Here is a 23,434-nt window from a genome sequence, read left to right on the forward strand (position 1 = left end):
ATGGCCAGCCGAGCTTTGATCCCTACCTCACACCATACACCCCAAAATTCAACCTTGGCCAAAGGACTTTCTCACGATGATTCTTTTTTTTAAAATTATTTTATTAGGGGCTCATACAACTCTTATCACAATCCATACATACATCAATTGTGTAAAGGGCATACATTGATTGTCCTCATCATTCTCAAAACATTTGCTCTCCTCTTACACTGGTTCTTTTCTCTGGATCGGCCCCTCCCCATCTCCTCCCATTGTGCAACTGTTGTGGGGTTCCTTCCCACAGGCCCCAGCGGGTCGCAGGTCGCATGGTCCCTGGCAGCCACGTGCCAGTCAACAGACAATGACTGACATTATTAGTCGGAGTCCCTGAGTGGAGCACAGGGTGACACAGTCAACTACAAGTTGTAGGTGGATAGTTCAAGGCCACCCAGCAGTACCTTGGAAAACAAGTCTGGTGACCTTCTGAATGTGTAGCAGAGAGAGTGCGTATGTCCCGCCTCCAGGGAGGAAGACAGGAGTTCCCAGCATCCTCAGGAGAAGGCCATGCCCACACAGAGGCCTCATTGGCTATGACCTGATTGACAGACTAGACCCCACCCCTTCCTCAAGTGGACAGGAGGTGACGTAACTGCCACAATCATTATTCTCAAGTGAGACGTTTTTAACGGAGGGAAACAGACTGGCGAGGCCGAGGGCTGAAGAAGAGATACTCCCTTGGAGGACTAAGAGGCACCGACCACGGCAGGCTCAGGCGCCTCGGGTGCATGTGAAAGCTGGACAATGAACGCACAGGCTGAGGGGACGGGAGGCCTCTGCCTGATGGTGAAGAATATTAATGAACTACACGGAGGAACAAATCCGTGTCAGGAGACGTCCAGCCAGATGCTCCTTAGCGGAAACACCCGGTTTTTGCCTCCCCTTTTGGGGACATGTTATCAGGAAGGACCGGTCCTGGCACGGGACATCACCGAGATGGCTGGACACAACGGTTGCCGGGCGGTGGTGCGTACATGGAGTGGCGCTGACTCGATGGCACCCATCAACACCCGGAATGAGGGACGGACGTGTTCCACATGTGGGAAGAATGCAGAGTGAGGGCAAGAGCAAAGATTGAAATGTTCTAGACTGACTTCGCCAAATAAGTGTCACCTTGGCTGGGCCAGGCTTCTCCGTAGAATGTCATTCTCCATCATGTACTTGCCAGGCGTGGGCATTTCACCGCAGTGGTTATTAGGTGCCATCCATTCGGTTCTGACTCCCAGCAACCCAGACGGACAACTGAACAAGACACTGCTCAGCCCGGCGCCACCCTCACAATGGTTCTTAAGCTTTGAGCCCATTGTTGCAGCCACTGTGTCCGTTCATCTCATCCAGGGCCCTCCTCTGTGTCTTTCCCAATGCTTTGTGACGGACTTATCGTATGTGCTCTGCGAGCCGGTTGTCATCATCTTCTGTGTTGGAAATCTAACAGCTATGATATGAATAAGGCAACATTGTTGTTGTTGTTGTTATTGTTAGGTGCCATCGAGTTCGTTCCGACCCACAGCGACCCGGGGCACAACAGAACAAAACACCACCCGGTCCCACTCCATCCTCACAATCGCCCCTCTGCCTGAGCCCATGGTTGCAGCTGGGCCCTCCTCTTTTTGGCCCCTTCTCCTCTTTACCAAATATGTATCAGTCTGGAGAGACTAGAGAAACAAATTCATAAACACGCATATTCATATAAGGGGGAGGTTTATGTGCAAGAGGAATTGAACATTGAGAAAACATCCCAGCCCAGTCCAGATCAGGTCCATAAGTCTGGTATTAGCCCATATGTCTGATACCAATCTATAAAGTCCTCTTCAGAATCACAAAACACATGCAATGAAGCTGAATGCAGGACGATCACAAGCCAGTGGGTAGAAAGTCTTTGGGTCCAGTGCCGTTGTAAACATCTCAATGCTGGCAGGGGTCTTTCTGTGGCTTCTCCACCTTCAAAGCTCTGGTTGTGTTCATGCAGCTTGTCTTCTGTACTGTTTCCCAGGGAGTGGCAGAGAGAGAGAGAGATGTCTTCCATCTCCAAGGAGGAAGTACCAGATTTCCCAGAATTCCCAGGAGAAGGCCATGCCCACACAGAAGTCTCATGGGCTATCTCCAGATTGACAATTTAGACTTCCACCCCTACACTCTCAATCCTTAAGTTGACACCAGATTAGGTGACGACCACAATGCTCTTCTCCAGGGAGTGGTCTCTCCTGACAACGTGTCCAAAGTACATAAGACCCAGTCTCTCCATCCTTGCCTCTCAGGAGCACTCTGGCCATACTTCTTCCAAGATAGATTTGTCTGTCCTTTTAGCAGTCCATGGTACTTTCAGTGTTCTTCACCAACACTCTATTCATTGGCACTGGCAGTTAGCGATGCATTTGAACCGGCAGTGATGTTAACGAGGTGGCATGCCATCTGCACATTCCGGGTTCGAGATATAAAGGAGATTAAACAAGGGAGCAGAGTCCACAGGACCGAGAAAGAAGAGCTGAGAGGGGAGCTCATCCTTTGGACCTGGGGTCCCTTCGCTGAGAACCTCATAGACCCAGGGAAAGATTGGTGCCCCAAGGACATGGAGGAGATCAAGGCATGTCAGGCCCATCAATGCCCACAGAGGTTGGAAAGAGAGTCTCTCTAGAGCCTTCCCTTAGAGCGGAGGCCCAGAACGTGGCTTCCAGCCTCCGAAACTGTGAGTGAAGAACCATTTCTGTTTCAGCAGCGCTAGGGAACTAAGGTACACTCCCTGGGATGTGGTTCCTAGGTTGGCTGGAAAGGTCATGGCTTCAGGGGACATCCCAGCTAACTGACCTAATAGGCTCAGTCCTTCGATTCGTCCTCCCAGTTAGTTGTGCAGTATTAGGGGTCTTAAAGGAGCCTTGGTGGTGTAATGATTCCGGGGTGTGCTGCTAGCCACAGAGTCAGCAGTTCAACGTCACCAGCTCCTCCTCGGGAGAAGGACGAGGCACATTACACCCATAAGGAGGAACGGTGTCGGAAACCCACAGGGGTGGCTCTACTCTGTCCTACAGGGTTGCGATGACTTGGAATGGATTTGATGGTCCTGAGAGATTTGGGGGCCTTAAAAGCTTGCAAGCAGCCACCCAGGGAAGAACCAGTAGTCTCCATTTGCCTGGCGTAAGAAAGGCAGAGGCCAGAATAAAAGAATACAGGCAGTGTGGCTCACCACCCCCTGAACAGCCATGAGGCCGAAAGGACTGGGTGGTGCCCAGCTACCCTTCCTGAACATTCGGATCAAAGATTCCATAGAAAAATCCTCAACTAGAGGGGGGAAATCCTGAAGTGCATTTCACATTCTCATGGACTCTCGACTTGCTGGAGCCCTGGAGGACGAGTGAACCCCAGAAACGATCATCCGAGGCTACTCTTTAAACTTCGAGCCCAAAGTACGCCTGAAAGTCTTCTTAGCACCAAATAAGAGGTTAGTCCAATGAGGAAAATGAACACACCTCTGTCCTAAGAATCCATGCTCTTTTAAGGGTGTTCCCTGGAGATCAAACAGCCAGCAGCAACTGCAGAGATGAAAGCATAGGTCCCCAGATTTATTTGACCGGTTTCCACCCCCTTTTCAGAAAAAATAAATTACTGAGCACCTCCCTGTCAATGTGTCAATTTTTTAAAAATCATTTTATTAGCAGCTCTTACAACTTTTTACAATCCGTACATACATCATTTGTGTCCAGCACATTTATACATATGTTGCCATCATCATTCTCAAAACACCCACTCTCCACCTGAGCCCCTGGCATCAGCTCCTCATTTTCCCTTCCCTCCATGCTCCCCCCTCCCCCAGACAATTTATAAATAATTATTATTTTATCATATCTTACACTATCCGACGTCTCTCTCACCCAGTTCTCCGCTGTCTGTCCTCCAGGGAGGAGGTTACATGTAGACCTTGTCATCTGTTTCCCGTTTCTCCCTCACCCTCCCTCCGCCTTCCCAGTATCGCCACTCTCACCACTGCTCCTGAGGGGCTCATCTGTCCTGGATTCCCCGTATTTCCAGTTCCCATCCGGTCCAGTGCACATCTCCCGGTCCAGCCGGATATGTAAGGTAGAATTGGGATCATGATCGAGAGGGGGAGGAAGCATTCAAGAACCAGAGGAATATTGTATGTCTCATCGTTGCTCATTGTGTCAATTTTGTCCATCAGGTTTTCAGTGCCTAATTCCTCAGAAATAGACAGCCCAATCCTTCTTCGTACTCTGTTCGTAAGGTGGCGGCTCTGCTGAAGCTGTCCCTGTGGGTGACCCTGCAGTGTCCTTGCTCCCAGCATCACAGCGACAGACACACAAGCCGCCACCACAAGAGAGGATGACCGGCAAGTGTCTCATCAACACAATCAACAAGCCTGTCTGGGACGAAGTACAGCCAGAACGCTCCTTAGAGGCAAGACTTTGTGTCACCTACGTTGGACATGTCCCTGGAAAGGGACATCGTGCTTGGTCAAGTGGAGGGGCACTGGAAAAGAGGACGCCTTCAACGAGGTGGATGGACACAGTGGCTGCCTCAGTGGGCTGACCCGTCAGAACAACTGCCAGCCTGATGCAGGACCGGGTGCCGTTTCCCTGGGTTGTGCATTGGGTCCTTACAGTTCCGAACCAGCCAGTTCGACGGCACCTCACAGCCGCCGCCGCCACCCCCACCCCCCCGCAGTGAAAGGCTTTTTACGGAAGACGAAGACCATCCTACAGGATCAAAGGTAGGTATGTGCTTTTGCAGCCTCCACTCCCACCCCCACCCCGATCATTGATCATTCCAGCGCCTCCCAGGGAGCGGTGTCCCCCAGATTGGGACACCCCGGGCGGGCCTCAGGGGACAGTGCGTTTCTGTGAAAAGGGGAGGAGCAACCCGGGGAAGGGGGCGGAGCCGGGCTGCACCACTAGGAGGGTGCCCTGCACGTCCCTGCGTGGCACAAGCAGAAGTGGCCCAAGGGGCGTGGGCATTCTCCACAAGGAGACGAGACGGTGCCAACCAACCAGGACGCGCAGAGGTGGCGCGCAGCCCTGCTCTGGCACCGGTGGCTGTGAGTCTGGGGTGAGCGGAGCAATCCACAAGGCCTGGCTGGCACGGGGGTGAAGGACATGGGGTGGTGGGTTTTCATGTGCTGCCTTTCCTGTTGGCTGGGACTCTCTACCAGGAAATTGACCGACAGTTGTGCAATTACGGGAACGCAGTCCTGCTGCTCAGCGTCCTTGTTGGGTGTTGCCTGCCAGTAGCCCCCTGCGTGCCCACCCCGTGACGACATCACATACAATGGATGGAAATACTACCAGGTCCTGCACCATCCCCATGAGGGGCTCCCACTGGAATTGCCCCCGCCCCGGTGATCCATGGTGGGGAGAGGGGTTTGTCATGGTCGGGTTTTTTCCACTGTGAATTAGGTGGTTTATAAAGCCGATCATAGATTTCCATTCAGCAATTCAATCCATGCTGATTCCATGACTAGCTGCCCCTTCGCTCATCCCACTTCCTCTCTGGGTCTCTGTTTTCCGTTCCTCCCACTGTCTGTATGGGAACGCAGACACTACCACCCCTCTCTGCCTGACCCGTAAACCTGGTCTCTTTTATGATTTTGAGTTGGGGTTCACATTTCTCCCAGCTCTGTCCAGGACCTTCTAATGCGAACCCTTTTCAGAGCCATTGGTGGTGGTAGGTGGGCACCAGCTAGTGCCTCTGATCTCAGAATTGTGATTACATGGCCCCCTCGTCCATTGCGCTTATTGCTTCCATGTGTCTGTTGATTTTTGTCCCTCTGGATCCGTAGGCTTTTTACTGGCTGCTCTTTGGCAGTCAGCTGCAGGCCTTTCTTCCTGGTCTGTCTTAGTCTGGGAGCTCTGCTGAAACCCGGTCCGCATTAGAGCCACACACCAGCCTCCCCAGACAGACACAGGGTGGCAGTGCCCAAGGTTCGCTGGCTAGGAATTGAACTCTGGACTCCCAGATGAGAGGTGAGAATTCTACCTCTGATGGCCACTGTCCTCATCTATGATGAGGAATGAGAAGGACGGGTGGTCTAGCTCTAGCCAGACCAAGAGCTCTCCCGGGAGCTCGCCTTCTGGGTGGCGGGCTGGGTTCCCCTGGCTCCCTTCTCCTGGCGCGTGGCCCTGGCAGGTGGCCACAGACAGTGAGCAGGACAGACGTTGGCATCCTAAAATAAACCGTGGCCCTGGGTGGGTAAACAAGAAACTGGAGCAGAGAGGGGACCGGGAGGGGCTGAGAGGATACTAGAACAGGCCTTTTGAAGAAGATAAATGTCACCCTCAGAGGCGGCTTGGCAGTGCTGGGCAGCCGCTGCCTCCTCGTGCCCCAGTTGCCCTTGTGCGCACACTTTTTACACTCTCCCTTAGACTAGGGATCTGTAACACTCCCAACCTGCACCCTGACCCTCACCTCCTCCTGGGCCTCTTCACTTGGGCCTCATTTTCTGCAACCCGATATGGCTTTGGGTCCTTTAGTGAGGTGACCTGCTCCTAACACGACCTAGGTGACTGGGACCAGGACTGGGCCTGGGATGTTCCCTTTTCTGCCGAGCACTGCATCTACTACCTTCCCAGAAAATTCACCAAGGCCTCACGGCTCAGTGAATTGTGTGCCCCTGCCCCCGCCCCGTGGTCCCCCAGCCACTGAGATTGATCAGTAAAGTGTGATTCTCATGGTGACAGGAATAGAGCATTCTTTCATGTTCCTTAAGTTCACAGAAGGCTCCTGGGTCGTGCTCAGCTACTAACATGGAGGGGACAGGTCCAGCTCATCCAGCAGTGCAGCAGAAGAAAGGCCTGGCCACCTGCCGCTGTAACGATTGCAGGCAAGAAAATTCCATTTTAGTCGGCTTCACATGAAGCCACAGTGAGCTGGGATCACTCAACAGGAAATGGGTTTGGTTTGGGGGATTTTAAGCTCACACAGGTCAGCCCCAGAGCTCCTGGGCAGCCGGCCTCCTGCCGAACGGGAACTGAAGGTGACTCCAAGAAATGCAGGGAGCTGCTGCCCAGGTAAGTGTGTTGGAGTCCCTTGATCCAGCTGAGCCTGAAGCCCTCCTTTTGTGTTCCATTGACTGATTAATTCCCTTTGGGGTCTGATGCAGCCAGCGGAGTGTGCCTCAGTGATCCAGCCCTGATGAGTGAGGGTCAGAGACGAACCTCCGTGGGTCTCCGATCCTCATGTGTAACCCAGGGTGTGATTGTCAAAGAGGAAATGAGGGGTTGTGGGCCAACTGCCTTGCACCATCTCGGTGCTGAATCAGCGTCTGACGGTGCGAGTGTGTGGCGAGCTGCTTGATATGGCTTTTCTAGGCAGTCTTTGTAGACTCACAGAACGCCTGGGTAGGACTATGTGGTGCATTTGTGGCCCACCAAAGGGATTGGATAGCTTGCTAATAATGTGAGTGTGGGACGTGGCACCTTTGGGGTGGGACCAGGCCACGTAAAACTCTAAAACCCACTGCCATTGGGCAGTGGACGCTGACCCAGAGCAACCCTATAGGGCAGAGTAGAACTGCCCTGCGGGCTTCTGGGACTGTAACTCTGGTGGGAGTAGAAAGCCTTGCCTTTCTCGCGTGGAGAGGTCGGTGGCTTCAAACTGCTGTCCTGGCAATTAGCAGCCCAACGTGGAACCACTGTGCCACCAGGGCTCCTGCAGGCAAATAAGGCTATGAGACTCCCACGGAGTCTGTCCCACTGTGCTTCAAATGAGCCGAGCCGCCAGCTCCGGGCATAAAAGGGGGATCTCAGGACCATCAACAAGAAGCGCCAGTAGCGGTGGCAGAGACAGCCCCAAAGCCACTGGCAGATTCTCCACCACAGGGATTAAACCTTCACTGAATTCCCTTGGATTTGAATAGTCGTGACCTCAGTGCATCAGAAAGGAAATTCACGTAGATACAGTTAAGTTAAATTGTAACATTTTTGGGGGGGTTGTGTGTGTGTGCATACATATATTTGTAGCATTTTTAATAATTTTTCCCCAACAGTTTTTTTTCTTTTTTTACATTTTATTAGGGACTCATACAACTCTTATCACCATCCATACATATACATACATCAATTGTATAAAGCACATCCATACATTCCCTGCCCCAATCATTCTTAAGGCATTTGCTCTCCACTTAAGCCCCTTGCATCAGGTCCTCTTTTTTTTTCCCCTCCCTCCCCTTTCCCCCCTCCCTCATGTGCCCTTGGTAATTTATACCTCGTTATTTTGTCATATCTTGCCCTATCCGGAGTCTCCCTTCCCCCCTTCTCTGCTGTCCCTCTCCCAGGGAAGAGGTCACATGTGGATCCTTGTAATCAGTTCCCCCTTTCCAATCCACTCACCCTCCACTCTCCCAGCATCGTCCCTCACACCCTTGGTCCTGAAGGTATCATCCACCCTGGATTCCCTGTACCTCCAGCCCTCATATGTACCAGTGTACAGCCTCTGTCCTATCCAGGCCTGCAAGGTAGAATTCGGATCACGGTAGTTGGGGGGAGGTCCCCAACAGTTTTATTGGCATATACTTCACGTGTCATACGATTCAATGACTTAACCACCTCAGAAAGGTTGTACAATCATCACCACGATCACTTTGAAAACATTTTCTTTATTCTTGTATTCATCCTGATTAGCGCCCCACTTCCCCCCAGCCTGCCCTGCCATATTTCTAAGAAACCATTGATGCAGTGACTGTCTCTATGATTGGCTGTGACGTCTCATTTGAAGAGGGTCATTACAGATAGAATTAGCTAAGTGTCGTCAGCTAATCATCCCAGACTTAGAGTGGGCCCGACATCCAAGGTCAAGTGTCCTTTTCAGAAGAGGAGAGGACACCCCCACACCGAGCAGGCACTGGAGGGACGGGACCGCAGGAAGCTGGATGAGAGGAGGGTGGCTCTTCCCCATAGCCCTTGGCAGGAACACCATCCCACGGACGCCCCAGGTTCAGACAGCGAAAGAATACACTGCTGTGCTTGAAGGCCCTGCCCGCTGGCTCTTTGTTCCGGCAGGCTCCGGAGACTGTGAGCAGCTGATTTAGAAGAATTCTCACACTCCCTCATGGGCATTGAGTTGATGCCAGCCCACAGTGACCCTACAGAATGGGGTAGAACTGTCCCTGTGAGTTTCTGAGATGCTGACTCTCTATGGGTATAGAAAGCCCAGTCTTTCTCACCCAGAGCTGAGCAGATAGGTCTCAGAATACCTGGGTAGGAAAGTCAGGAGGCGAGCAGGAAGGATAAGTGGGGACAGTGGGGAGACCAGGCAAGGGTGTGGGCCAGAAAACTCAGGGAGTTTGACCTCAGCTCTGGCCTTCAGGCAGATGAGAGACACCTCACCTTTTCTGGGGTGAAAGGAGGCTTGTTATGTGTTAGGCTGCTAACCTTCAGGTCAGCAGTTCGGAACCACCAGCCACTCCAAGGGAGAAAGAGGTTTTCTATTTCTGAAAGGAATTAGGGCCTGGGAAACCCAGAGGGGGCAGTTCTACCCGGTGCTCCAGGGTCACTGCAAGTCGGAATGGACTCAGTGGCCGTGAGTCTGGAGTTTGAGGGGTGAAGGAGTTGGAGCCTGTGTACTCCATGGTCCAGGCTGTCCTGGAGGGGCATGGATTCCAGGCCCAGCTAGCCTTGCAGTGGGATGCAGGCAAAGGTTGATCCTGCAGCCCTGCCTCATCCCGGTGCAGACCTCCATGCCAGCCCGGCCAATCTGTTCTGTAAAGACTATGCGTTGGAGAAGCCTGATTCAAAGGCCATGTATTGTGTGATGGCTTCCAGTTCTCTGAAACGTCCTAAACTGACAAATCCATCGAGACAGAGATTGGTGGCTGACTGGGGAGTGGTCTGGTTTCAGGTGATGCGAGTGTTCTGGAGCCAGGCGGAAGTGGCTGCAGCCCAGCCGATGGAGGTATTCAGGCCCACGGGGCCATTCACTTTTAAGCGGTGACTTTCATGTTACGTATCTATTTTTAAAAGTCAGGTCCTGTCTCTGCTGTGCTCTGAAGCCTCCCATGGCTCCCTTTGCTTCAGGTCAAACCCACCATCCTCGCCCACCTCAGGAGCCCTCTCCTCCCACGTCTGTGATCCCACCCCCACCCTGTGCCCTTCCCTCGTCATTTTATTTCCAGCTACATCAGCCTCCTCTCTGCTTCTCTGACATCCAAGCTTGTTTCTACCTCAGGGCCTTTGCACCTGTTCTCATTCACCGTGTCCACCTCCCAGCAGCGGAGTCTTTTCATACCTTGGATGTTTTTTGAAAGCACTGGCCGCAGCTTGTCATTTCATTGATGTTAGAGGCATTGGGTGGAGTCTCCGTCTGCTAGTGCTGCCTTAACAGAAATGCTCCCCGTCCCTCCGGGGTGTTTTGAAAGAACAGACTGTTGTCTTACAGTTCTGGGGGTTAGAAGTTGAATTTGGGGCACTGGCTCTAGGGGAAAGCTCTCTGTTGGCTCAGAAGGACAGTCTCCCCTTTCTGTCATCCCTAGGCCCCTTGGCTCCTTGGCCACCTCCAGGTGACGTGCTGGGCCCTCTGGTGTCCCAAATCTGCTCTTCTTATATTGTGAAACACACTCTTGCCCTCATCCGACCTGAGCAACACAGAGAAAACCCTGTTCCCTCCCAGGATCACGTCTACAAGGCTGGAGAAAGGACACACACAACTCACCGGCCCGGAGTCAATGCCGACTCAGTGTGTCCCGACAGGACAGACTAGAACTGCCCCTGTGGTTTTCCAAGACTGACGCTTTACAGAAAAGATTTACACCCTCTCTTATCTGCAAGTATCCGGCTCAGGATTCCAGCACATATTTGGGGGGTGGGATGCAATTCAATGGCAAACAGCAGGAAGTTTTGGGGGACAGGAGTGCTAAGATGCTCCTCAAATATGTGATGAGGGAGGGAGTGAACTGATAGACAGATGGGTGAAGGTGAAGAGAGACTGCCAGGGAGAAGTCAGAGGGCAGCTGGCGAGGACAGCCCGGAAGAAGCCAGCACGCCTCATTCTTTGGGTACAAAGGAAGAAGCAGGCTCCCATTCAAAGCGGCTGCTTTGAAAGTTCTCCGAAGCTCACAGCTGCCTCTGAACAAAGGGGACAATTACTGCTGAACGGTTTCACTTCCGTCCACAGTGCTGCAGTGGATTTTCCTTTCAGACTGCACTAGATGACTGGTGGAGGGGGGGGGGGGGGCGCGACTTGGAGTGCAGTGGAGCACGTGGCCTTGGGGGTTGGGAAAACCCACTGGTCCCACCCACCTCCCACATGAGGCTGCTTTGTGTTCAAGCTGAGCCCATGAAGCCAATTCATGTATGGCTGTAGGTGGTTGGTTTTTCTCTTTCTTTCTTTTGTCTACTTTTTACATAACTTTCAAAGAAATAATAGTAATAATGTCGCATACTGTCCCATAAAGCTGGCTGTTAGCTCCCAGCATGGGACTTGGTTTGTCAAAGCTCTGTATATCTCACAGCTGAAGGCACCTGAGCCCATTCCATCCTTCCCACCACCCCCACCCCCATGCCCCCGTTATCTTCCTCCCTAAGATTATGCTGGGGACACGGTTGCTGGCCACGCCTGTGAACAGCCAGGCTGTGTCTCCCAGGGCTCTGCTGTCAGTGGGTTTGCCCCACGGGTCAGAGGGCACACAGACTTTAAGACACCCCCCCCCCACTATCACGACCCCAATTCTACCTTCCAAAGCTGGCTAGACCAGAGCATGTACACGGGTACAGACGAGAGCTGGAAACACAGGGAATCCAGGACAGATGAACCCCTCAGGACCAATAATGAGAGTAGCCATTCCAGGAGGGGAAGGGGAAGATGGGGGGAGAAGGGGGGAACTGATCACAATGATCTACATATAATGTACATATAATGATCTACATATAACCCCCTCCCAGGAGGACAGACAACAGAAAAGTAGGTGAAGGGAGACATCAGTCAGTGTAAGATATGAAAAAATAATAATTTAAAAATTATCAAGGATTCATGGTGAAAAAAATGAGCTGATACCATGGGCTCGAGTAGAAAGAAAATGTCTTGAAAATGATAAGGGCAACAAATATACAAATATACTTGACACATCGATGTTTGTATGGATTGTGATAAGAGCTGTAAGAGCCCCAATAAAATGATTAAAAAGAAAAAGTTGCAAGCCTCCAGCGTGCCTGGGTTTGGAGTAACCCTGTGCATTCCTTCAGTGCTTGCAAGAGCAGCTTTGAAGTGGTTTGAGGCCTTGCTCTACAATATCTACAGAGCAAGGTTATAGAAATTTCAGACATTCAGGAAAAGGGGCGGGGGGGTGGAAGGGGGGAGAAATCCCAGAAAGAGCCCCGGTAAGGGTATTGGTTATGTATCGGGCTAATAACCACCAGGTCAGCTGTTCAAAACCACCAACAGCTCTGGCAGAGAAAGATGAGGCTCTATACTCTTATAAACAGTTACCGTCTTGTAAACCCATAGGGGCAGCTTTACTCTGTCCTACAGGGTCGCTGTGAGTTGGTATCTACATAATGGCAATGAGTTTGAGTTTTTTGAAGAAATCCAGGTGCTTTGGAAATCAGAAGACTCTAAATAAAATGATTTACTGTCAATTGTTTTTTTGACAAACTACAGTCTGTTTTAATCTTGCTTGTATTCACTTTTACATATTACAGAGCACTGGATTTCCATTTGAGGAGAGAGAAAACTATTTTGGGGAATTTGTATTTCCAACAATTTAACTTTTGTGACAAGAAAGGATTTAAAAGAGACAGTGAAAAAGAAAAAGAAAAAAACAAACAAAAGACACCATCCTACATTAAGTTTCCAAAGAAGCTGAAGCTGCTCATGAATCGCCATGTGCAGAATAATTCCATGCTTAGTTATATCTATCCAAAGAACTTGGACATTGATGTGCGTAACGGAACTATTCACAATAGTCCCCCAAATGGAAAACCAAATGAATGAGTAAACATAATGTGATTCATCCACCCAATGGAATATTATTCCACAATTAAAAGGAATAGAGCTCTGATAACGGCTGCAATGTGGATGAATCTGGAACACGTAGCATAGAATTCCATTGATATAGAGTGTCCAGACCAGGGAAATCCAAGAATCAGAAAGTAGATTCGTGGTTGTCCGGGGTTTGAGGCAGAAGTCCTTGTGGGAAAATGGTTAAATGCTTGGCTGCTGTGGTAGTTACATAATCTGGGAATCAACTTTCAAAGGGGTGGAATCTACCCTGCCAATCAGGTCGCAACTTGACAACCTCATTTGGAGGTGTGAAGGAGAAAAATAGCTCACTGGAGGTCAGATAGACACAGCCTCTCTGCCTGACATTCCTGTTGACAAGTCACATGGAGCCACGCTGATGGCGGTCAGAGCCCTGGAGCTGGAGGAGCCACGTGGAGAGCCACGCCAGCACTGAAATGCTTCCACCGCCACTGGATCCACAAGACATTCCACCCACTGACCTGTGATCTTCCTGCATTCAGTGCCATTGTTCGGATGTTTGAGCCCATTGTTGCAGCCACTGTTAATCCATCTCGCTGCCTCTCTACTTTACCAAGCATGGTGTCCTCCAGGTTTCTTCTGAGAACATGTCCAAGGCACTTGGGAAGAAGTCTCGCCATCCTTGCCTCTGAGGAGCATTCTGGTTGTACTTCTTCCAAGACAGATGTGTGTTCTTTCGGCAGTCCATGGTGCTTTCGATGGTCTTCTCCAGCACCGTCGTTCAAATGAACGGATTCTTCTTCGATCTTCCTACTCAGTATCCAACTTTGACATACATATGAGGTGCTGACACTACCATGGCTTGGGTCAGGTGCACCTTAGTCCTCAAACTAACACCCTTGCCTGTCAACACTTTAACGATGTCTTGTGCAGCAGATTTACCCAGTGCAATGCATCCTTTGATCTCTTGACTGCTGCTTCCATGATTTTATTTTAAACATTTAGTCGTAATCCACGCTGAAGGCTGCAATCCTTGACCTTTAGCAGCAAGTGCTTCAAGTCCCGTTCACTTTCAGCGAGCAGTTATATCATCAGCATACTGCAGGTTGTTAATGAGCCTTCCTGCCATCCTGATGCCACATTCTTCTTCCAGGAACCCCACTTCTCAGATGATTTGCTCGGCACACAGACTGAACAAGTATGGTGAGAGGATGCAGCCCTGTTACACACCTTTCTGGATTTTAAACCATGAAGTAGTCCCTTGCTCTGTTCACGCACCTGCCTCTTGATCCATGTACCAGTTCCTCGTGAGCACAAGGAAGTGTTCTGGAATTCCCATTCTTCTCAAGTTTGTTATGGTCCAAATAGTCTAATGCTTTCGCATTGTCAATAAAGCTCAAGGACCCTGCTCGACGCTCGCCTTCGTGAAGAGATCTCTGAGATATGGGCGCTACAGCAAAGTGTGGGGAAGGAAGCAGATGGTGCCCGGCTATCAGAAAGAATAGCATCTGGGGTCTTAAAGGCTTGTCTTCAAATAAGTAGCCATCTAAGTGAGGAGTCCACTAAGTGCACAGGGTAGAAGTCCACTAGCCTTTGTGATCCAAGAATGATAAAATAATAAAATCCAAATCCGGAGGAGGGAATGGTATCAGAGTTCAAATGGTGAACGCCCAATTTGACAGTGGAGGCCCAAACTCCATTTGCAGGGTCGTTACGCGGATGAAGCTTCTGGTGAGTCCTTCTCACCAGAGTGGGGAGACGTGAACAACCTTGCTGTCACACAGCGACTGCTGTAAACTCTATGACGGCAGACGGGATTAGGTTACAATGTAATGCCTGATCATTTGATCTCCCTTTGACCCATTTCAAAGTTGTTCTAGTTCCTAATATTGCCTATGTTTTTCTCGTCCAAGGTTTTTTCCTCTGGGTTATGTTACTATTGTGGCTGTTTGTTTTCTTTTTAAAAATGTAATTCTTATATCATTTATGATGCTGACTGCTTTTGTTTGTGTTTCTTGTAGGTGTTCCAGTATATGAAGCATAGGATAGGCAAATTATATATAGCTGAATTGAAATTTTTATCTTTTTTACTTTGTTGTTGTTGTTTGTTTTTGCTGTTGTTTTTTAAATCATTTTATTAGGGGCTCATACAACTCTTATCACAATCCATACACACATCAATTGTGTAAAGCACATTTGTACATTCATTGCCCTCATCATTCTCAAAACATTTGCTCTCCACCTAAGCCCCTGGCATCAGCTCATTTTTCCCCTCCCTCCCTATTCCCCCTCCCTCATGAACCTTTGATAATTTATAAATTATTATATTTTGTCATATCTTACACTGTCCGACATCTCCCTTCACCCACTTTTCTGTTGTCCATCCCCCAGGGGGAGGTTATATGTAGATCCTTGTAATTGGTTCCCCCTTTCCACCTCACCCTCCCTCCACCCTCCTTTAATGTTTTTCTGTATGTGAAACTCGGGATAGGTGAATCTGTAGAGACACTAACGGGGTTAGTAGTTCTCTGGGGGTATGGCAGGGGAGGTTGAGGGAAAGTGGGGAGCTGATAACGAGGAGGATAAGAACGAAGAAAATGTTCTAAAATTGAATTGTCTTGATGATTGTACAGCTCTTTTTTTTAAAAAAAGTCTTATTTTAGTTTTCTACTGAAAATTACTAAACAAAAGTGTAACAATGTACTAACATTTGCCCTGGTGATTGTAAAATAGATTATTATTTAAAACAAGATTTTAGACAGCAGAGAAGGGGGGGAAGGGAGACTCCGGATAGGGCAAGATATGACAAAATAACAATGTATAAATTACCAAGGGCACATGAGGGAGGGGGGAGCGGGGAGGGAGGGGGAAAAAAAGAGGACCTGATGCAAAGGGCTTAAGTGGAGAGCAAATGCCTTGAGAGTGATTGGGGCAGGGAATGTGCGGATGTGCTTTACACAATTGATGTATGTATATGTATGGATTGTGATAAGAGTTGTATGAGCCCCTAACAAAATGTTTTAAAATAAATAAATAAAATGCTAAAAAAAAAAAACCCAACAAGATTTTAAATCATCTATATTAGTTTAAAATAAACCCCAAACCAAACTCACTACCATTGGTTGATGCCCACTCATACAGACCTTACAGAGCAGAGTAGAACTGCTCCTGTGGCTTGTACAACTCTTCTTTTTTTTCCCCAATCATTTAATTGGGGGCTCGTACAACTCTTATCACATTCTATACACACATCCATGTATCAAGCACATTTGTACAGTTGTTGCCATCATCATTCTCAAAACATTTGCTTTCTACTTGAGCCCTTGGTATCAGCTCCTCATTTAAAAAAATCATTTTATTAGGGGCTCATACAACTCCTATCACAATCCATACATACATCAATTGTGTAAAGCACATTTGTACATTCCTTGTCCTCATCATTCTCAAAACATTTGCTCTCCACCCAAGCCCCTGGCATCAGGTCCTCATTTTTCCCCTCCCTCCCCACTCCCCCCTCCCTCATGAACCCTGGATAATTTATAAATTATTATTTTGTCATATCTTGCTCTGTCCGACGTCTCCCTTCGCCCCCTTTTTTGTTGTATGTCCCCCAGGGAGGAGATCACATGCAGATCCTTGAAATAGGTTCCCTCTTTCCAACCCACCCTTCCTCTACCCTCCCAGTATCGCCACTCACACCACTGGTCCTGAAGGGATCATCCGCCCTGGCTTCCCTGTGTTTCCAGTTCCCATCTGTACTAGTGTACATCCTCTGGTCTTCTTGATGTGATTAAACTATTGCATTGGATGATATGTGACTTGTATGCCAATAAAACTGCTTTAAAAAGTAAAACACACACACACACACAAAAGTAAAACACAAGGAAAGAGCTTCCTGGTAGTCTCTGCTTTCAGCCAAGATCCATCTGACCTCAGCTACGATATCTTTTACTCCACGTCCTCTCCTGAATCCAGCCTGAACTTCTGGCAGCTCCCTGTCAACGTACCTTGTATGCACTTCGGCAAAATTTGCTTGCATGTGCTATCCGTGATATTGTTCTGTAGTTTGAGCGTTCTGTGGGGTCACCTCTCATTGGAGTGGGAACCAAAGGGACCTTTGCCAATCAGTTGGCCAAGTAGCTCTCTTCCAAGTTTCCTGGCTTAGACACATTTCTTGGCATAGACGAGTGGGTGCTTCCAACGCTTCATCAGCTATGGAAACCTTTTCAATCGATTTTCCATCAACTCCTGCAGCCTTGATCCTGGCTATGCCCCCGCGCAGCTCGGACATCTTCCTTCAGGACCGCTGCCTCTTGCTCACACTCAGCCTCTTGAGCATGGCTGACTGTTGACCACAAAGATTATAGCCTGGAAAACCCAAGGGGGGGCATTCTACCCCATCACCTTGGGGTGGTCCTAAGTCAGAACTGCCTGGATGACCCCTAACAACAAGTCTTCGGTGTCGGGAAGATGGGGAATGATGGCTAGTGGGCAGGAGGTTTCACTTTAGGGAGGGGGTGATGGGAATATTCTAGAACTAGCGGCGCTGGTGGTCTCCCGACTCGGCGACGGTCATACAAACTGCTAAATGGTGCGCTTTAGTTTGGAAGGGCGAAGGAGAGGCCGCTGCTTCGTGGGAACTGGGCGTCTGTGAAGGACGGACACTGGGATCCACCAGGTGGCGGCTGCAAGCACGGCGCTGGACTGAACGCACAGAGCCGCTTGCAAATGCTTGAAACATGATTCACGACGTCGGTGTCACACATCGCACACTGAACGTGCCGTGTTTAAGATACGTTCCCCTTTCAGATGGGGCTCCAGGTGGACGTGGAGGACATGCTTCCTCCAGTGATTTAGACGCGGCTGTCTAATCCTGTGATATCGTTGTCAGCCTGGCACCGGCTCGCTGTCACCACCCTCCCCATGTTGGGCTCCCAACTTTCCCTTCACCCAGTTTTCTGGCCCCTTCCTGCCCTTCCTGCCGTCGTTTTGGGGCCAGCGCTGCCCTCTGCGTGCCATCTCATTGGAGGCTCTGAGGAGCACGCGTTCCCAAGGGGCTGGGAGCCCTTTCGTGGGGCTGGAAGGTGGTCTCCAGGAGCGGCTGCGGGTCTGCGTCAGAGGGTATCTACCAGCTCAGCTCTCGGGGCGTGCACACATTTTCATAACCGTAACGAATGGCTGAAATGGAAAACGTCTTGTTACATAAAAATGTATCATGCATTTCTTCTTCCCATCTTGGCGAAAGAACCGAAATGCCCAGTTGCCCAGTTCTGGCAGGGTCCCTACCTCCCACACCTTGGGAGGATGCTGGGGGCTGATCCGAAGCCCCTGGTGGTAGGCATGATCATTTTCCTGTTTTGCGAATGAGACCACGGAGCATCGGCTCCGGAAAGGTAGACCACTCAGTCTAGTCACAGCAAAGCGAGGACAGGTGAGGGATGAGGGCTCCAATCTAGGCAGTTCTTGTTTGGGGCCGAGCCCCATGCCAGCAGCCTCTTCAGGAATAGAAGTAGACAGCTCACATCTGAAAGCTCGCCTGGGATGCCTGGACCAGGAGCACCAAGACCCGGGAGTCAGCATTCCCACGTACCCAACCTGAGGAATCTCGCTGGAGAAAGGGTTAAAAAAAGCCCAGCAAAGTTCAGCTCGTGAGCGCCCCTCCTGGGGATCGGAGGAAGGGGCGGGAGCCCGATGACCCACAGAGTTTGGGCCCCCGGGAAACTGTCCCAAGGGTCCAGCTCCACACGAGTGCGTGTGTCCGTGTGCGCATGTGGGAACATGCAGGTATAGGTGAGACTGGGCGTGTGCGCATGTCTGCATGGGTGTGCAGACTGCACCTGCGCGGGGTGTGCACGTGGGTGTGCCCGTGTATACACACCAGGCATGAGTGTGCTAGGGAGCACGTCTGGATGCATGTGAGTGTATTGGTGATGTGTGCATAAGTGTGCATGGGAAGCTGTGTGTACACCCGTTGAAGGAGTGTGTAAATGGTGTGTTCCCGTGTGAGCATGTGTCGGGAGAAATTTAAAAAACAAACTCACTGCCATGGGGTCAATATGGGCACATAGTGACCTTATAGGACAGGACAGAACTGTGAGTTTCAGAGGCTTTTACAGAAGTTGAAAGCCCCATCTTTCTCCGTCGGAGCAACCAGTGGTTTCGAACTGCTGAACTTCTGAATCGCAGCCCGGTGTGTAATCGCTCCACCACTAGGGACCCCGTAGAAAGAGATTAGAAACGGATAAAACCAGCTAGAAATCCTGGTTAGAGCCTGGGCTCTGGAGTCAGCCTGCTCGGGGCCTTAGTTTCCTCGGTGGGAAGGTGGCTGGACTCCAGGGACAAGAGGCTCAGTCTAATCAGTGACGGTCAGATGTGTCTCGGGCTAAAGCCCACAGACAGCGAAGGCCGCCTTAGCCACCCACCCAAGGGAACCCTTACACTAGGTGGCCGTGGAATTCTCGGCAATGTCTGTGATCGTGTTTTTTCACATTGTGTTTCTATTTGGTCACACCACTCCCTGGGTAAAACCAGCTTTTCCAATGAACAGGACCTTCTCCTCACCCCTCGCCCAGGGTCACCCCAGAGGGGAGGGCCTTGCACCACCGTCACCCCCAAAAGTGGGACTCGGCCTGGGTCTGCCCGGAGTCCGGCCCCGGCAAGGCCAGAGGACGAGTTGCCAGGATTCCAGACTTCATGCAAAGTGCATCCCTCCACGTGTTTTTAATTCATTCCAGAGGTTTGGAGTGACGATCCCGGCCAGGTGAGACAGGCCAGTCTCCGGATCCCAGCTCCAGGGTGGGGACAGGTGGGGCAGGGGTGCTCTTGAGGGAGCAGAGGCAGGGCGGGGCGGTATCTGGGGAGAGCAGGAAGTGCTGCCTGGAGAAGGGGGATTGGGGAAGCCCTGGGGATGGAGGAAAGGTCTGTAGGTACAGCAGGGTGTGGGGTAGTGGGGGGGTTGAAAGCAACCCTGCGGGTGGAAGCTGGGTCTCTCTAGGCCCTGCCAACACGTCCCGCTCATGAATAGAAATGGATACTTGTTGCCGCAAGGCTCAAGTGAACCCTGAGCCACCTGTTGCGGGTACTCAGGTGGGGAAACGGAGGCTTGGCTAGGTCTTTGAAAGGGACAACCAGGTACTGAACTCTCCCCTTTGTGTGCCTCAGTGTCCCTGTCTGAGAAATGGGCTGGATCCTCAGCAGAGTCACAATCAGCTGAGTGGGGGTGGGGGTGGCGCTTGGTCAATTCCTGGGTGCGGTCCCCATGCCCTAAATGCAGTCAGGCCTCTGCTCAGAGGGGTATGGGAGGGCAGCCAGGACAGCGGCACAGTGGAGGAGCTGAGGCCGGGGGACAGGTTGTCGAAGGGACAAGTACAGTGTCAGTGATGACAAGGATGGGCCCTGGGGGCCTCTGTCTGGTGAGTGGCCCTGTCGCCATATTTAACCCAACAAGGGAGGAAGCAGCTTGTAAGGGTGCATCCCCAATCCTGAGGAGCCCTTGTGGGTGCAGAGGGAGAAGTTGAGGCTTGGAGGGGTGGGCCTATCCCCAGAGCAAAATACAGGGTGACAGTCTGCAGGGGTCAGTGGATGGGTGGGGGGCTTATGGCTGGTAGCAGAGCCCACTCCCAAGACAAGCACCTGCCTGGACACGAGCAGGGCAGGCACCATGAGAGGGCTGTCCCAGAGCTGGAGCACTTAGAGATGTGGAAGGGGCGGAGGGTGGGGCAGATGGCCTCAGAAATGCCATTTCTAGGTCTTTATCCGCAAAGTGTATTCTAGAACCTTCGCTGTCTACACGGGTGAAGCCGGAGGCCAGCAAAGTGTCCGGGCCCCGTATTAAGTAAGCTAGGTCTCACTGGTGCGATGAGATGTTACTTGGGTAAGAAAGACCGCTACTCAGTTGCCTCAAACGTGTCCGCCCCAGATTTGGTTTCCAAGACCCTGTGATGGTTAGGTTGTATGTCAGTTGGGTGGCCAGGATACTCCTTTGACATCATCTAGGGGAGTGCAGTCAACTCCGTGAGGGGCTCTTCTGCGAAGGAGCCCCACCGCTGGGGGAGGAAACACTGCTGGGCCCTGGACCATCCTCACAATGGTTCCTAGGCCTGAGCCCATGGCCGCAGTCTCCATGTCCATCCATCTGTCCAGGGCCTTCTTCTTTCCTCAATCCACTTTTGTCCAGGCTGCCCCTCCCTCTTAACAAGCATGATGTCCTTCTCCAGGGACTGGTCTCTCCTGACAACACGCCCAAAATACTTGAGATGACGTCTCACCACCCTTGCCTCTAAGGAGCATTCTGGCTGCACTTCTTCCAAGACCGGTTGGTTTGTTCTTCTGGAAGCCCATGGCACTTTCCGTATTCTTGTCTAGCATCGTAATTACAACACACAGATTCTACTGCGGTCCAGAGCACGATGAAGTGTTCTGGGATTCCCAGTCTCCTCAAGACTAGCCATAGTTTGTGATGATCACACCGTCGGATGCCTTTGCACGCTCAATGAAACACAAGGAAACATCTTTCTGGCCTTTGCTGCTTTCAGCCAATCAGAAATCGGCAATGCCATCCCTTGTTCCATGGCTTCTCTGCATCCGGCCTGAACCTCAGGCAGATTCCTGTCAATGCATGACTGCAGCCACCGTTGGCTGGTCTTCAGCGAAATTTTATTTACACACTATCAATGATATTGTTCTATAATTTGGGTCACTTTTCTTTGGAATGGGTACACATATGGATCTCTTCCAGTCAGTTGGCCAAGTAGCTTTCTTCCAAATTTCTTGGCATAGACGAGTGGGTGCTTCTAGTACTTCATCGGCTTGTTGAAGCATTTCAGTTGGTCTTCCATCAATTCCTGGAGCCTCGCTTTTGGCTAATGCTTTCAGAGCAGTTGAACTTCCTTCAGTCCTGGCTCCTCTGCTACCTCTGGACATGGTTGAATGTCAATGAATGCTTTTGTCTCAATGACTGCGTTTTCTTTGCATCATCTTTTGATACTTCCTGCATCATTCAATATTTTGCTCATAGAATCTTTCAATATTGCCAGTGAAGACTTGAATTTTTAATTTAGTTTTGAGTTTAAGATGTGCTTAATCATAGCCAGTGAGATTTATCCAAGGCGCCATTGTTGCTCATTGAAAAAACAGCAACAAGATATGCTTAGCGTGTTCCTTTTTGGCGTTATAACTGTAGGTTGTTGCACATTATAACAGTTTTCTTTGTGTTTTCCAGCTGCCCTTTGGAATATTTTGTTCAGCTCTTTGACCTCATCCTTTCTTCCGTTGCCTTAGCTACTCTATGACTAAGAGCCAGTTTCAGAGTCTCTTCTGAGGTCCACTTTGATCTTTTTTCTTTCCTGTTTTTTAAATGTCCTTTGACTTTCTTTGTGTTCTTGATGTCCTTCTACAGCTCCAGGTCTTCTGCCTTTGATGTGTCGGATCGATTCTTGAGGTGGTCTCCAATTTCAGGTTGGATTAGACTCAAGGTCATATTCTGGCTCTCGTGGACTTGTTCTTCTTCCGCTTCAACCTGAACTTACATATGAGCAATTGATGGATCTGTTCCACAGTTGGTCTGGTTTTCACTGCTGATACTGAATTTCTCTAACCTCTCTTCCCACAGATGTGGTCAATCTGATCTCTGTGCATTCCATCTGGAGAAGTCCGCGTGTACAGTCACTGTTGGTGTTGTTGAAGAAATGGTCTTTGTGATGAAGAAGTCGTTGGTCTTGCAAAGTTCTATCATGGGACCTTCAGCTTTGCTTCTTCAGCTTCGTTTCTATTACCAAGACCCTACTTCCAGCGACTACTGTTCCTTCCTCCCTGTTCCCACCTTTTACATCCCAGTTGTCAATCATTACCAATACATCTTTGAGTGTATGGTTGATCCATTTCAGACGGAAAATGTTGGCAGAATTCTTCAGCTCCTGCTTCCCGAGCTTTAGTGATTGGCGCACGCACCTGGATCCCAGTTGCCTTGACTTGGGTGCCCGTGTATGTGGGTAGACATCATCCTATCCCCGACAGCGCCGCACTGCAAGATGAACCTTGACCTGCCCTTCTGATGAGGGATGCGATGCTATTCCTCTTGAATCTGTCATTCTCAGCAAACAATATGATTTCCTGATTCAAAACGGCCAATTCCAGGCCACTTCAGCTAACGCCTAGAACATTCATCTTTATGCATTTCATTTGACAACTTCCAATTTCCCTAGATTCGTATGTCATACATTTCAAATTCCAATGTCGATTGGTGCATGCAGCTGTTTCTTCTTTGGGGCAAGATTCTAAAAAAGTTTATCCTCTCCCACGGTGTTTCCCTTTCCTTATCTTGGTTAGCGCATAGGGGGCAGAATACGGCGTCCCCCTCCAGGAAATAACCCAAAGAGAAATAGAGTTCCTGGCCCTGATTTACCTTATACGAGGGCTTACAATGAACATGGCATAAGAATAGTTAATGAAGAAAGGTGTACAAGTTCCTTTTAGTAGCTTAAGG

The 23,434-nt window shown here is 50.2% G+C and overlaps 1 non-coding gene across 1 annotated transcript; it reads left to right on the forward strand.

Annotated features, from left to right (window-relative positions):
• The first annotated feature begins 12,163 nt into the window (after window positions 1-12,163).
• Window positions 12,164-12,298, forward strand: LOC142437768 (small nucleolar RNA SNORA9). Its single transcript, XR_012782289.1, has one exon. It is a non-coding gene; the product is annotated as a small nucleolar RNA SNORA9 (small nucleolar RNA).
• Window positions 12,299-23,434: the final 11,136 nt, after the last annotated feature.

The sequence above is a fragment of the Tenrec ecaudatus genome, chromosome 1 (assembly GCF_050624435.1).
Source record: "Tenrec ecaudatus isolate mTenEca1 chromosome 1, mTenEca1.hap1, whole genome shotgun sequence".
Classification (NCBI taxonomy): domain Eukaryota; kingdom Metazoa; phylum Chordata; class Mammalia; order Afrosoricida; family Tenrecidae; genus Tenrec; species Tenrec ecaudatus.